Here is a 15226-nt window from a genome sequence, read left to right as displayed (position 1 = left end):
AATTCACACAAATTAGGAAGAAAGGAAGGTTATTATAACATCTCAGATTTAGCAATACAGCTCTCACTCCCCCTAATGGGAAAATTCACTGTTCCCAGATACCTAATGTGTCGACAGGACTGACCCCTGGTGGGCATCTTATACATTTTTATTAATATTATTATTTGATTAAATGTAGTTATTAGCAAATACAATATTCACAATTTTAAATTACTGTGATTACAAATTCGTAAAATCAGAATTAAATGCAACATTTAAAAACAATGTAATACTTGTACAGGGTATTGTGGGAGGTATTCATTGGCTTTATGTTAAAAACACTGATGATTGTATAAGCAGGCAAACAGTAATTATAATGACACTATAATATAAAAACAGTAAAAAAAGTTGTAGTAAAACTCATCTAAATTGGCATGGTTCGTTGCCCCCCATGTGAGGTAGCTATGGAAATGGTAATCTCTCTCTTTAGCTACTTGGTGATGTTGCGAATCAGAGCTAGTCCGTGTTTACATTTCACCGGGTAGATTAGAAGAAGTTGAGGTATACCGATACCACCGGACGAAGAAGTCGAGTCTATCGCGCGTAGTTTAAAAATACAAATATTTTAAGATTTGGTGGATTAAAGAAATCTTTGGTAAGTGATTTGATTAAAATTTATTTAAGGTGTGTGTGGTTTTATAAGAAAAATAGATTATAAAACGAGGGAAAGAATATTTTGTATAAGAACATAAAACAGCAAAGTCATTAAATATTAGTTTTCAATTATTAGATCCAGTTCATTCTTTGCTGGATTCGTAATGATAATTTATTAACTAAATACACGTAGTCGAGGAAATGAAACTGTAAAAATGGCAAAACCTCGCAATTTTTTCGTCCAGAATCGATTTGTACAAAAATTTGTGATTAGGCTCATTTCACCCTCTAGTTCATTTTATATATTGAGCCGTTGTGCGCTTTTGGATTTTTAAGGGTGGAAACTACCCCTAATTGTAAAAAATTATAAAATAACATTTTAAACTTTAATATTGTAAACGTTTCATTCTTATTAGTTACATAATGATTGTTTTATGCTTTAAGATATAATATCATAATATTTCAACCCTTACAACCACCCTTGTTCAAGCTATATGTATATAAAAAATTGACTTATCCTAAAATAATAATTTCGGCTTACATCGATTTACACAAAAATTTGAGATTAGGATCATCTAACCCTGTACTTCATATTCTATATCATGCTCAAGGGCGTAGATTATTTTTAGGGGTGTAAACTACCCCTTATTGTCAAAAATTATATAAATTCATTGTAAACTTTAATATGGGTAAAATTTGGTTTTGATTGGTTAAATAGTGATTGTTTTATGCTAAAGGATATAATATCATATTTCAACCCTTAAAAACCACCCTTAATAACATTGCAATTTTTATAAGTAGATAATTTAATAGATCTATAGAGAAAAAAAAAGTAGAATTAAAGAATTACAAAAACATTTATTTACACAAAAATACGAATTTACAAATATGTACAAATACAAATACAAATAGTTTTTAAGGCACCTTCCAGTATAGGAATTAGTTCTGTGGTATTATATATTATATACATTGAAAATGCTCTATAAGCAGACTATTCGAAAGAAAATGGTGAAAAATACGAAATTGCAAAAAATCAATTTTTCTTTAAACACCAATTTTTCTAAAATTAGGCCTTTTATATGGGTCAAACTTCTTGGGTGTATTGATAATACAAATATAAAAGGAATTACAGAAAGGTGAAGACAAATTTTTAATTAGAAGGGTAGTTAGGGGGTTGTTTTCACTGATTTTTTCATAAAGAAAAGCAGGTACCGACCTTTTTTTGATCATGTCACTCAATTTTTATGCTAGAAACTTTTTGTTTTTTTTCTTTTGAAAGGTCTAATTGTATCCTTGAAAAAAGATTATCTAAGTTTTCCCCGAAAAAAGTTTTCTCGTTATTTGGCTTTGAATATTTCAAATTATACATTTGACGAAAAAAGCTAACCATTATAATGCTCTATCTCGGTTTGTATTTGTCGGAAAAATATAGAAAAAGAATTTGATTTCTGTTACTAAGTGACACAATTTCGATAGCTACAGTTTTTTTAGATTAAATGCATATTTTTTGAGTTATTCTCAAAAAACTCTATAAAAAAGTGGATTTTTTCGTCGAAAAACTGTTACTTTCAACCGCGAATAACTCGAAAAAATATTAGTTTTACGAAAAAAAAATGTATAACACATTTTTTGCTTAGAATTACGTTTTACACCGATTTACATGGTTAAAATTTAATAAAAAATTCCCACCCCCGAGATGGGGTGGCAACCACCCCAAGGTTTTAGCGTACAGCGGCATGATATAGAAAATGATCCTTAGACTATTCCCTACTTTCTGTGAAAATTTCAAGTAAATCCATGCTGGACGAAAAAATTGCGAGCCGAAATGCTTCATTTACTCGACTATAATAATCGTACAATATGTATTGGTAAAATAATTTTTACTTGGCCACATTATCAAATAAATTGACAATAGTCCAGAGAAATAAGGTAAAAAGAACCCTATTGGACACTTTCACCCTACCTGGTATCTGACAAGTTGCTTAATCCAGTATCCGGTCTATCGTCGCGTTTCTGCTATAATTTGCGGTCTACCATGGGATGCGGTATATAACCTGTATTATATTATATAGGTACAGTGCCGACAAGAAAATCTTTACAAAGTAAATAAAACGCATAAATCATAAAAATAATTTTATTATTATTTTAATTTTACAAATTAATACTTTGTCAAATCAATTTACTAGCTTAGTTGGGAATAAGCCAATTTTATGTCCAGAATTTTGAATAGTCCAGATGAAAGGAAAAAAGTGCCTTGTTGGGGAGTTTCACCCTGCCAGGTACTGTAGTAAGTATTTTGGGTTTTATGGGCCTTAATAATCAAAACCTCTATGTTTCCTGCAGTGGGTTCGGTGGACTTTTTAAGGTATTAAAAATTTAAGGCCAAAAATATATCATTTTAAGAACTTTCAACTGCCATTGAAAAGTAAAGCATTTTTAACGAATTTGGAGGTAATTATTTGATAAAATACGTTTAAAGCTTTAAAATGGTGATTTTTAAATTTTGACTTAGGTTAGGTTAGGTTAGATTAGGTAATTATTTGATAAAATTCGTTTAAAGCTTTAAAATGGCGATTTTTGAATTTTGACTTCGGTACTAATTTGTTGCTTGGAAAACTGTAAAAAACTTGAGAATTCAATAAATTCAATAAATAAACAAACTTGATATTGCGTGAAAAGTGGAATTTTATAGTCTTAAAAATGTGGTTAAAATTTCAGAGTGATTGATCAATTATGTTAAAAGTTATTCAATTTTGTTACAAAGAGTTAGTTGGTTGTTAACCTCTCACCTGATCACAACCTTGTGCTAATTCCGAGCAAGGATGACATACATCCACATGTGATACATTTTTAATCTTAAGACATCGACTTATTGTCGATTACTATACAGCTCATAATGTAGCAATAATGTTATTTTGAGGTTTTACACCTATTCAAGTGGCTAGTTTCAATTACTTGTACACTGGACGTTTACACTGAGGATGGTCAGTTTGACCGAAAACGTTTTGTACAACCACTCCCTTGTGGATGAATTTTAAAAATTTTTTAATAAATTTATAATATACCTTATACAACAGAAGTGTTTACTTCATTCTACGTTGTCTTAACAAAGGTATACAGCCAACTACAGGGTTTACCCTTTTAATGTTTTATTCAATTTGTTTATCCAAAACAACTTTTTTGTAATAACATAAGTAGCAAAAATGAACGTACTAGCACAAGCAAGAAAGAGAGTTATTCTATCAAAAGGCAGAAAAAAAGTTAAAAGAAACCATTTCCATCGTTGCAAAACTTGATTGCAAAAACATTGCATTTTTTTTCTTAAAAACAAATTGAGTAGGTAACTTTTTTGCTATCCTCCAGGAAAAAATTATTTTTTATGTTCAAAAAGCTGGCAGGTTTTAAAAAAAAGTTGTCCTAAGATTGTTCTGAATGAACTCTTTATTTTTTCAAATCGGCGATATCGAGAAATGTTCTTTAGACTGGGATGTATCGTCGCCCCCGTTAGCGAAATTATTCCGATTCGATTTTTTTGCACAAACTCACTCCAAAAGAGATTTTTATAATAAATCCGCAGGGTGCCAGGCGGTGCCGGGTGCCGTGGTCGAAAAATTGTTTATTAAACAATTTTTTGAAACAATTTCACAAATAATATAATTTTATCATTTCGAACAACAATATTTTTTTTAGATAACTTGTATTGGGTCATTCTGAGCAAAAAAGTTTCGTGTAATTTTTTTCTAAAATTGATTGTTGTCGAGTTATATGCGATTTAAAATTTGAAAAATGCGAAATAGGGCCATTTTCAAGGCTTAATAACTCGATTAAAAATTATTATTATGAAAGTCAGAAAGTGACCAAATCAAAGTTTATCCCAAATTATCTCAAAAAAATTTGTTTGAAGTCAAAAAATTATTTTTGTGAATTTGTTAAAAAAATTGTTTAAGAAATTTTTCGACCAAGGTACCGTCTGGCTCCCTGTGAATTTGTTATAAGAACCTATTTTTGAGTAAGTTTGTCTAAAAAACTCTAATAGAAATAATTTCGCTAACGGGGGAGACGATACAGCCTCGACTATAGCGCTAATTGTTAATAATTAAAAATAACAGCTTTGCAATAAAATAATGACAACATTTTTTTCAGGATCTTGAAGGAGGGGTTTTAAACTTTCATCTGATCACTTTCTGACTTTCATGAAAATAATTTTTAATCGAGTTATCAAGTCTTGAAAATGGCCATTTTTGCATTTTTCAAATTTTAAATCGCGTATAACTTGACAACAATCAATTGTAGAGAAAAATGACAGGAAACCTTTTTTGCGCAGAATTATCCAAATTATCTCAAAAAAATTTGTTCGAAGTGAAAAAATTATTTTCGTGAATTTGTTTAAAAAAAATTGTTTAAACAATTTTTCGACCACGGCACCGCCTGGCACCCTGTGGATTTGTTATAAGGACTTCTTTTTGAGTATGTTTGTCCAAAAAAATCGAATCGGAATATTTTCGCTAACGAGGGCGACGATACAGTCCGGTCTACTTGTTAATGGCTTTTGACGTTTGCTTTTATAATGTGTATCTAGTTTTTGTGTACATTACGAATATTCCTTTTTTAATAACCTTAGTGTTTAGCTAATTTTGTAAAAAAAATTAAGCCATTTTTAGGACGATTTTGGTTGACCTAATATAGAAATACATCATTTAAAATTAAATTTACAGTAACTTAAATGTGGCAAACGTGTAATTTGATTAATATTTATAGTAGGTAAAGAACATCGTATTGAAATATGAATATTTTTAATTTTATCAATAATTATTCTTTACAACAATTTATTGTAAATTCAAATATATTCATATATTTTCCAATAAATATCATTCTAACAATATCGTTCAAAATGTTTTTCTGTCGAAATTTGTTTAAACAATTTACGTGGTGAATTTAACATTAAATTTATTAAATAAGCACTTTAGTAATGTGCAAAACGAGAAATTAATTTATTCCAACTCAAACCTCCTCACTGTACCCGTAACTTCAGAGGTTTATATCTTAAAACCATGATTTTTTGGAGCAACGCGCCCATTGAGTCTTTTGTTCTACACATCAAGGACTACCAGAACTCAAAGTTTCAGAGCATTTGACAGAGAGCCATTTCCCATAAGGATTCTGCGGGGTCCTTTAGTACTATTTAGTATAAAATTTAGGGGAAGTAGAAATAGAACAGTAAATATAATAATATTTTTTATCTTTTTAATTGTCATAAGTTTTGAACTGAATTTAACGTCGTGTCATGTCATCTCCCATAATAAAAAATCAACTGACTAACCGGCGATTAAACGGACGGCGATGAAACAGACGGCGATGAAATGGACTGGCGATGAATCGGCGGCATCGAAAAGGCAGCGATGAACCTACGCCGACGGCGATGAAACGTCCCATTCCGTAAAAATGCAAAAGCGAAAAACTAGTTGTGGAGCACACTAGTTCACTTCCGTGGTCAAGAAACCCTTTTTAATTATACAGTGCGTCTATAAAGTAACGCATAAATTCAATATTTCGTAAACCGGCGATTTTAAGGAAAAATCCCGAAACAGGTCTATTTTTATTTTTAAATTACAATTTTTTGGCATACACATCATACTAGTGACGTCATTGATTTGCGCATGATGACGTAATCGATGATTTTTTTAAATGGCAATAGGGGTCATGTTTTAGCTCATTTGAAAGGGTATTCAATTCTCTATTCACTAATATAAACAATAACAATCATTTATACCGAGTGTCCAAAAAAATCTTTTTTAAATTAAATTAATTGACACACAAAGATAAATGTCACTTTATTTTGATTCCTATTTTGAAAAATGTTAGTGATTGATTAAGAAATTTTACTAGAAATTTTGATTTCTAATGGCAGGAGCGAATTTACCTGGGACCCTTTTCTGTCGGGTATTAAAATCTGACCGCCGCGCCGGAGCGAACTAGTATAATATACTAGTTCGCTCATAATACATATTATGCCCAAAGAATGACTTGCAGATAGTGCAATATGCATGAGCATCTTGACCTTAAGTAGTGGTACGTTTTATCTTCTATTGATGTAAGTTATAAAAAATTTTTCTTATAAGATTTTTTTTTGATTGTAGCATTGGCTGCAATGATGACAATTTTGTCGAAAGCGCTTAGCTAAGGAAATAAATATTTTTTACACACTTTGACATACTATTTTTTCACTTCCTTGATTCATTCAAGTGTGTACAAAATTTATCAGTCTTTCAACTATTTAAAGATAATATTTAAACATTATCTAAGAGCAACTGGTTAAATTTTCCCATAGAAATATCAAACCACACGTTTGTGTGATATTTTATTTAACAAAATCGTTTCCGGACGTACACAAATATCAATTAATAGCTTGGAAAAACCTTATTACAAACATTCATTTATGCTACATGCTACCGCAATTTTTTTTAATTGTGTTGTTATATTTAAAGGTAGGGGAGCAGAGTATGCTAAATGTGCAGTCACTCGAGCGCTTTGGGGACCTATTGGGTTGTGAAGAGTAGGTCCTAAAACCAAAAAAATTTAAGTAAAGTTTTCCATTTTAGTAGGGACTTATCCATTTTTAATTTAATTTTCCATTTCCAACAATCGTTTTTTTTAGATTATAGCGCAATTCTTATCAGATCCGTAATTTGAAAAAATGTCTCGAATAAAAGTTACTTATTTTTACGTAAGGAATTCAAATCTGCAATAAAAAATGGGGGCTCCCATTTAAGAGTTTAAAGTAACCCCCCACCCCACCTCCGTGGGGGTCGTGTTTGGTGTCATTCGATAGACTTCTCAAAAATATTGAATAAGTATATTTTTCAATTTTTCGATTTGATGTTCATTTTGCGAAATATCGCGGGGTTCGTATTTAAAATATTAAATTTACCCCACCCCTCTCCGTGGGAAGTCGTGTTTGGTATCATTCGATAGATTTTCAAAAAATATTGAGACGTATTTTTTAGTTTTTAGATCTGTCATTCATTTCACGAAATATTCGCTTTTCTCTTGTGAAACTTTGGGACTCACCCATTTTCTTACGCCCCGCTCAAATTGTCAGATTTTTTAAATATACATACACTGTTTTGCATGTACTTAACTTACCTTATCTTAATGTCGAGTTTTTCTAAGGATAGATTTTTTTTCGCCCCCCCCCCCCTTAACGAACTCCGCTGCATTAAGAGCCAATATATGGTAGAGGTATATTTTCAGGGTACAAGGTTTCTCCCCATGTAATAATCTAACGCGCTCGAGTAACTGCAAAAATCCCCGCTTGGGCTCCCCTACCACGTTCTCAATATTATACAATGATATCTATGTTCGGGATACAAAATATTCACAAACATCCTTAATCGAAGACTTCAACCTCTCACGGAAAAAATCATCGGGGAATATCAAGCAGGGTTTAGGCAAAATAGATCTACCATTGACCAACTATTTACAGTTAAACAAATACTAGCCAAAACATGGGAATATGACATGGACGTTTACAATCTCTTTGTAGATATTAAACAAGCCTATGATTCAATAGATAGAACAATTCTACCTAATATATTGGAAGAATTTGGCATACCATCAAAATTAATACGACTAGTGCAAATGACAATGACAGAAACAGAAGCACAGGTATGTATTCAAGGACAAATCACTGATGCGTTTACGATAACGCAAGGACTAAAACAAGGCGACGGACTGGCTCCAACGCTTTTTAATCTTGTTCTTGAATATGTAATTAGACGGTTGACGGTGAGCGGAAATAACATACTTACAAACAAATCTACCCAATTAGCAGCATACGCAGATGATATAAACATAATGAGCAGAACAATGAATGCAGCGGAAGAAACCTACGTTGAGTTGAAACAGAGTGCAGAAGCAGTAGGGCTAGCAATAAATACAAATAAAACAAAACTACTCATACAAATCGGATCAAATAGACCGGCACAACAACACTTTATTGACGATATAGAACATGTGAATAGACTCACGTACCTAGGAATGGATCTGGTTGCAAGCAATGAAGAAGAACCGGAAATAAATAGAAGGCTCGTGCTGGCAAATAAAGCCTATTTCGCGATGGGTCACATATTCAAATCGTGAGACGTACACCGGAAAACAAAACTCCGGGTATATAAAACAATAATCAGGCCCATAGTAAGTTATGGCTGCGAAACATGGGTGGTGACACAGAAATCTGCCAATGCATTAGATGTGTTTGAAAGAAAAGTCTTACGTAGGATACTGGGCCCAATAAGTGAAAATAACAACTGGCGAATTAGGTATAATAGAGAATATACACTAAACTGCAGAGATTACGGTGGGCAGGGCACGTGGTCCGCATGCATAAGAAAAGAATCCCCAGAAAACTGCTGAATGCAAGAATGCAGGGAAGAAGACCTGTTGGAAGACCTAAAAAGAGATGGGAAGACGAAGTCGATGAGGATGCCAGGAACTTCCTGGGAACGCGTTCATGGAAGAGAACAGCGGTAAATCGAAATGATTGGAGAAGCTTGTTGAAGGAGGCCAAGGCTCGATTTGGGCTGTAGTGCCATTGGATGGATGGATCTATATTCGGCGAAATGAAATTCGTCCGATTCATTTTATGACACCATGAAATTGGTCCGAATTTATTTTAGAAATCAAAAGTATAACCATATGAAATTCGTCCGTTGTCATCATGAAATTCGTCCGATTTTAATTTTGTTCATTTTAACCAAATAGTTATTATCGGTATTTATATGTAATATAATAATTACCTATCTATTCATGTAAAGGAGAGAAATGAAAAAGCATTACAAAACCCGGGTTTTGTTTAAATTTGATTGTTTACTCTTGTGCTCCGCACAAGATTTCTGCAACAGCAAACCAGACAACAGAAAAGTTGACTAATTTATAAAATATTTATTTGATACATATTATTGGTATACATGCTTCATCTTCCCCTTTAATTTTGGCAGAAAAATGTTCGTCGTTTCAAAATACAACAAATAATTATATTTCCATTCGCATTTTAACAATTGTTTTTATCGGGCTCATCTTAATCCTTATTTCAATCTTCATGTTTATGATCTTGAATAGCCTGGGTGATATTTTTTGTATCTAATTGTTATGCCGTTTTGTGATGCCCAACTAACATGGATTTCTGATATTTTTTGGATGCTGCAAATTTTTTTTGTCGAACTTGACTTACTATGCTAAAGCTTTGCCTGTTATACCCTGATAAAGGTCATTGAGACCTGTTTAAGGTACAGACAGTGTCTGCGACCAATGTAACCTCTATGCTTATTCTCTTTATATTCTCATTTGTAGACTCAGAAAATCCATTCATTTCTGAGCTCTCTTCAAGGTCATTATTTTTGTCTTTATACCGTGTCATGGCTATAATTCCCATAGTTCGCCAGCTCTGTCGAGAATCGCTTAAGCAAGATTTTCCCTTTAAAATATAGGGGATCGGACAAATAATCCCGGACAAAAAATCTCCAAAAATTATTCCTGGACAAAAAATCCCCAAAAAAATCCCCACAAAAAATCCCCAAGAAATATTTGCTGCCAAATAGTTCTCAAGAGTTTTCCCGTGAACGCAATCAACGCAAATAAACATAGTTGCAAAAGTTATGCATCACCTAAAATTATGCTATTTTCATAGTTGATTTTTTCGTGAACAGATTAACGGATTCCTCTATTTTTTTTATTATTTTAGATTTTCTTTGGTATTTACACAGTTGGGCAGAGGTTTACTCAAACTTCTTTTTTTTTCTTATACCGGGTGGAAAAAAAGAAATGTTTTTCTTATGTCAAGTTTGAGACACCTTGTAGGGAGCACTAGGTATAAGCATCTTGCTTTTTGAATGTCCCTGATATTTTTAGAAACAAAGAAAATACACGGTTTTATTATTTAACATGACGTGTTTTAACTTAAACAAAACTAAATTAACAATAAAAAATACCAGTTAACAAAACTTTAAAAATAGAAAGGCACATAACGTTAACAATTCTGGTCGACACCTTAAGAGCTATTTGTCAACCAAGTGAGCGATATGCACAGTGCAAAATAAGAGACTCGAGATTGTTTAATGGAGGTTGTGTGATGTTTTAGGGTGGAATTTCTTTGAGAGTAAGTAAAGATTTGGTGTCTACGTGGAGGATCTTTAAATAGCGAGAGGTACATTGCACATATTTTCTTTCAGATGTATTCACACCTTTGTACCTGTTCCTCCCTACAGGGTGTCTCAAACTTTTGTTTCAGTTAAAACACATGTTTAAGAATGAAACCGCCTATTTTCTTTGTTTCTAAAGATATCAGGGACATTCAAAAAACAACATGTTCACAAAACACAAGACTACAATACGATTTTAATGTATACTCACACTTGAACCTTGTCGTTCCTACAGGGTGTCTCAACCTTAACATAAGATAAGCATTTCTTTTCTTCCGCCCGGTATAATTACAAAAAAGGAGTTTGAGTAAACTTTTGCCCAACTGTGTAAATAACAAATGAAAATCTAAAATAATAAAAAAAATTAGCCGCATCCGTTAATCTGTTTTAGCATCATTTTAGGTGAAGCATAACTTTTGAAACTAAGTATGTGTATTTTTCCGCCTTAGTGCAGAGGGCGCGTCCATAAGTAGTGCACGCTGGTTTCCGAAGTCAGAGTCCGAGTCCGTGTGTGAATAATCCTGCGTATTTAATTTAAACAGGCCTGTTCAAAGTGCACCTGCGCGCTGTTATTATTAGTCTGGATCGGATCTCGCATAAGAAAAAAAAAGTTGATTAATAGCAAGCTGAAAATTTGTTAATAGCTTAACGGTGTCTAGTCGGACAAACTTTGATATATGGGAACACTGGAACAAGGGAAGTTTTAATGGTGGAACATGTTAAAAACTTGGAACGTCAGACTACGAAAACATCAGATGTATTTTGTCGGACAGAACTTCCAATTGATTTGTTACCCTTTCATTAAACTCACATGCAAAAATCAGACTGCTTTTACTAACCAACATGATTCCTGTCATTTGACATGTTCTTCGTGTTCCACTCATTAAAATGCGCAGTTGGTGATTAACACCAGTCTGATTCTTGCATGAGAGTTTAATGAAAGGGCAACAAATCGATTTGAAGTTCTGTCCGACAAAATACATCTGACGTTTTCGTAGTCTGACGTTCCAAATTTTTAACCTGTTCCACCATTAAAATTTCCCCTGTTCCAGTGTTCCTATATATCAAAGTTTGTCCGACTAGACACCGTTAAACTATTAACAAATTTTCAGCTTGCTATTAACCCTCCGTTAGTCGCTAGGATAAACGGAGCATCAAGAGTCGCTACGGTGTCAGAGACCGACAATTTAAAAAAAAATAGTTATTGCTATAAAATTCGTACAAATATTTTATATTGTGTATAGGAATGACTGAAAAATATTTTTGAAAATGTTTTATTGAAAAACAACAGATATAAAATGAAAAACCGCTTTCATTTTCACTTCCCTCATCGTCAAAATAATTTTCATCGTCGCTAGGAACCATTTCCCATAATTCCATTCCAACGTTTTTGTTCGACTTCAAAGGACATCTATAAATAAGACTTGACCAAAACTTACCGATAAAATGCAATAATAAGATGCTAAATATTTACCTGAACTGCAAGTTATGCCAATAAAGTAATAACCACACCGTTAGTCGCTACGGAGTCTTGCACCGAAAATAGTTATAAAACTCGCACAACTGTACCCAAGTAGGTAAGAATGTACACTAACCCGAGGTTAGTTGATAGGAAGAGGTACAGAAAGTGGCGATAGAAAAAAACAGTTATATTGCAAATCCCGAATCAATAATTCTGTCGTCGGTGTGTGACACCGATAGCGACTAACGGAGGGTTAATCAACTTTTTTTTCTTATGCGGGATCCAGACCTATTAGGATTATTTGCACACGGACGCGGACTCTGACTTCGGAAACCAGCGTTCACTATGGACGCGCCCTGGAGTACAGCAACTTGTGGATCTGTCTGTATCCATTAAAAATTTTTGCGCTATTACGAATGTTTAGCTTTGTTATGAAAACGCAGACCACAGGTTTTTGACATAATTATAATAGCTTATGAAAGCTTTTGAAGTAGGTTTTTGAAATATTGCTTGCATTGAATTGAAACTGATTACTAAATATTTTTGACGTTATATTTACAAAAATGAACAGGTTTTTTGCATTACTATCAAAATTATCGTTTTCAGGACCAGCAGTTATCATCACGAATAGGCAATGTTTTGAACGGAGCTATTCAAAGCAGAGTGAGCAAAAGATTTAAGCGAATAATTACAACATGATTCCCATAGCCTTAGCTCATTCCACATATTTTAAACGATTTTTGAAAAACTTCACACTCTTTTGTCGTGTAATGTGTTGGAATTGGCATTCGAAATTTGGTAATCTAAATTACAATTACATTCAATAAATTTCAATTCATGCTTAATATTAACTGCTAATCATTATTTTCGTGTCAAAAAGCGGTTTCATGGCGATTGCTATAACTCTCATGCACTGAGGCTGCTTGCGTCTATTGCGTACACGGGAAAATTTTTAAGAACTCTTCTTCTTCAAGTGCTATCTCCCACGACGGAGGTCGGCAATCATCATAGCTATTCGGACTTTGGAGACGGCAGCTCTGAAAAGTTCATTTGATGTACACCTGGTTCCAAAAAAAACTGATACGACTCTTGAAGCGTATTTTGTAGAAATTGAGCAGTGTATTTTGAAGGATAAATACTTAATATTTACATACTGTCAATGTCACTGCCAAATCTTAAAATTTGTCAGATAGCTTATTCTGTTCCACGGTTATTAGACTTTATTATTAATCTTTATTATTAATACTTTCTCTGCAACTGAGGGTATCTTATCAACTGTATTGTTTTTAAACAATAGATGATAAAATAAAAATACTGACAGTTCAAAAATGTGAACATTATTGCATTGTGTGTGGCCTAAGTTTGGGCTGAAAACTGAAATGTATTACATTTTTACAAAATTTTGGAATATGTTTAATTACGTAGACCAATTTTAACAGTTGTTTTCAATACAGATTTCAATCCTCTACAAATAGTTTCTAATGTCTTTTGATGTCAAATAATTATGGAAGCTGGAATTCAACAGTTTAGAATTTTACATTGAGTTAAGACAAAATTGTGACGCATGTCAAAATTCTCAATGTATTTTAATTGCATTCAGTTTTTTCGAATACTGAGAAAACTAATAAATATTTTTGAAAAATTTAAACTCAGAATGACAGACTACATTATTACCGTGGGCTGAAAGTCCTGAAAACTTCTATAATATTTATTTTAGTAAGTTACAGGGCTGAATTGAATATTAATTTGTTTTGTTGTATAATTCACGTTTACAATAATTATGTGATCTATTTGATGTAAAAACTATTATTTATATACTCTTTATAAAATACAGAAATTCAAAATAATATAAACATTTAGACCTTAATAATTAGTACAATTTATGAATTAACATAATATGTAATCAGTTGTTTGTTGTTTGTTTATTTTATTATTTGTCTGTCATAGTAAATATAATGTCAGATCAATCAAATACACTGCTCAACATGACCAAATCTTACTAAGAGTCGTATCAGTTTTTTTAGGAACCGGCTGTACATCCGTACCATTCTCTCAGGATGCGCAGCCACGATATCCTGCGTCTCTATATGCTTCTTTTTCCTTGAATCTTTCCCTACATAATGAGTTGGAGCAAGTTGTATCTCTCTCCACGAGTAATATGTTCGAGATATTCCAGTTTTCTGGTTTTGATTGTATTTAAGAGTTCCATTTTTTTATTCATCTTTCTCAGAACCTCTTTGTTTGTGACGTGTTCTGTCCATGATATTTTCAGAATTCTTCTATACACCCACAACTCGAATGATTCCAGTTTTTTCATTGATGCAGCATTCAAGGTCCAAGCTTCCATTCCGTAAAACAAAGTCGAGAAAACGTAGCACCTAGCCAATCTTACTCTTAGCTCTAACTTCAGATCTCTTGTGCACCGCACTTTCCTCATTTTGTTAAAATTCGCTCTAGCCTTTTCTATTCTAATTTTTGTCCTCCTGAAAGTAATCATTTGTGGAGTGTTGATCATTGTTCCAAGATATGCATATTGGTCTACTAGTCTACTCGTTCGACATTGTTTCCGTTTATGAGGAGGTTCTCGTTATTTCTTTGCGTTTTAGATATTCTCATAAATTTTGTCTTCTCGATGTTCATTGTTAGACCGTATTCTTGGCTATACATTTTGAGAACTGTTATACACATATATATTTCGTGAACTATTCGGCAGCAAATATTTCTTGGGGATTTTTTGTCTGGAATTTTTTATGGGGATATTTTGTCCAAAAAAATTTGTAGTGATTTTTTGTCCGGGGATTATTTGTCTGGAGATTATTTGTGGGGATTTTTTGTCCAGGAATAATTTGTGGGGAATTTTTGTCCGGAATTATTTGTCGGCGGATTATTTGTTCTAGCTTCAAAATATCCATCCTGTGGGAATAATAGTTACAAC

At 32.8% G+C, this 15226-nt stretch overlaps 1 protein-coding gene across 1 annotated transcript in view; it reads left to right on the top strand.

The window, feature by feature from the left end:
* Positions 1-487: 487 nt before the first annotated feature.
* LOC114330753 (A disintegrin and metalloproteinase with thrombospondin motifs adt-1-like) overlaps positions 488-15226 on the top strand; it is a 385883-nt gene continuing 371144 nt past the window's right edge. The window contains exon 1 of the mRNA XM_050656578.1: positions 488-634. The gene's annotated coding sequence lies outside the window, so the exon portion shown is untranslated. The remainder of the gene's footprint in view (positions 635-15226) is intronic.

Source organism: Diabrotica virgifera, chromosome 7, assembly GCF_917563875.1.
Source record: "Diabrotica virgifera virgifera chromosome 7, PGI_DIABVI_V3a".
NCBI lineage: Eukaryota > Metazoa > Arthropoda > Insecta > Coleoptera > Chrysomelidae > Diabrotica > Diabrotica virgifera.
The sequence above is the reverse complement of the archived record's forward strand: the minus strand, read 5'-3'. Positions and strand labels throughout refer to the sequence as shown.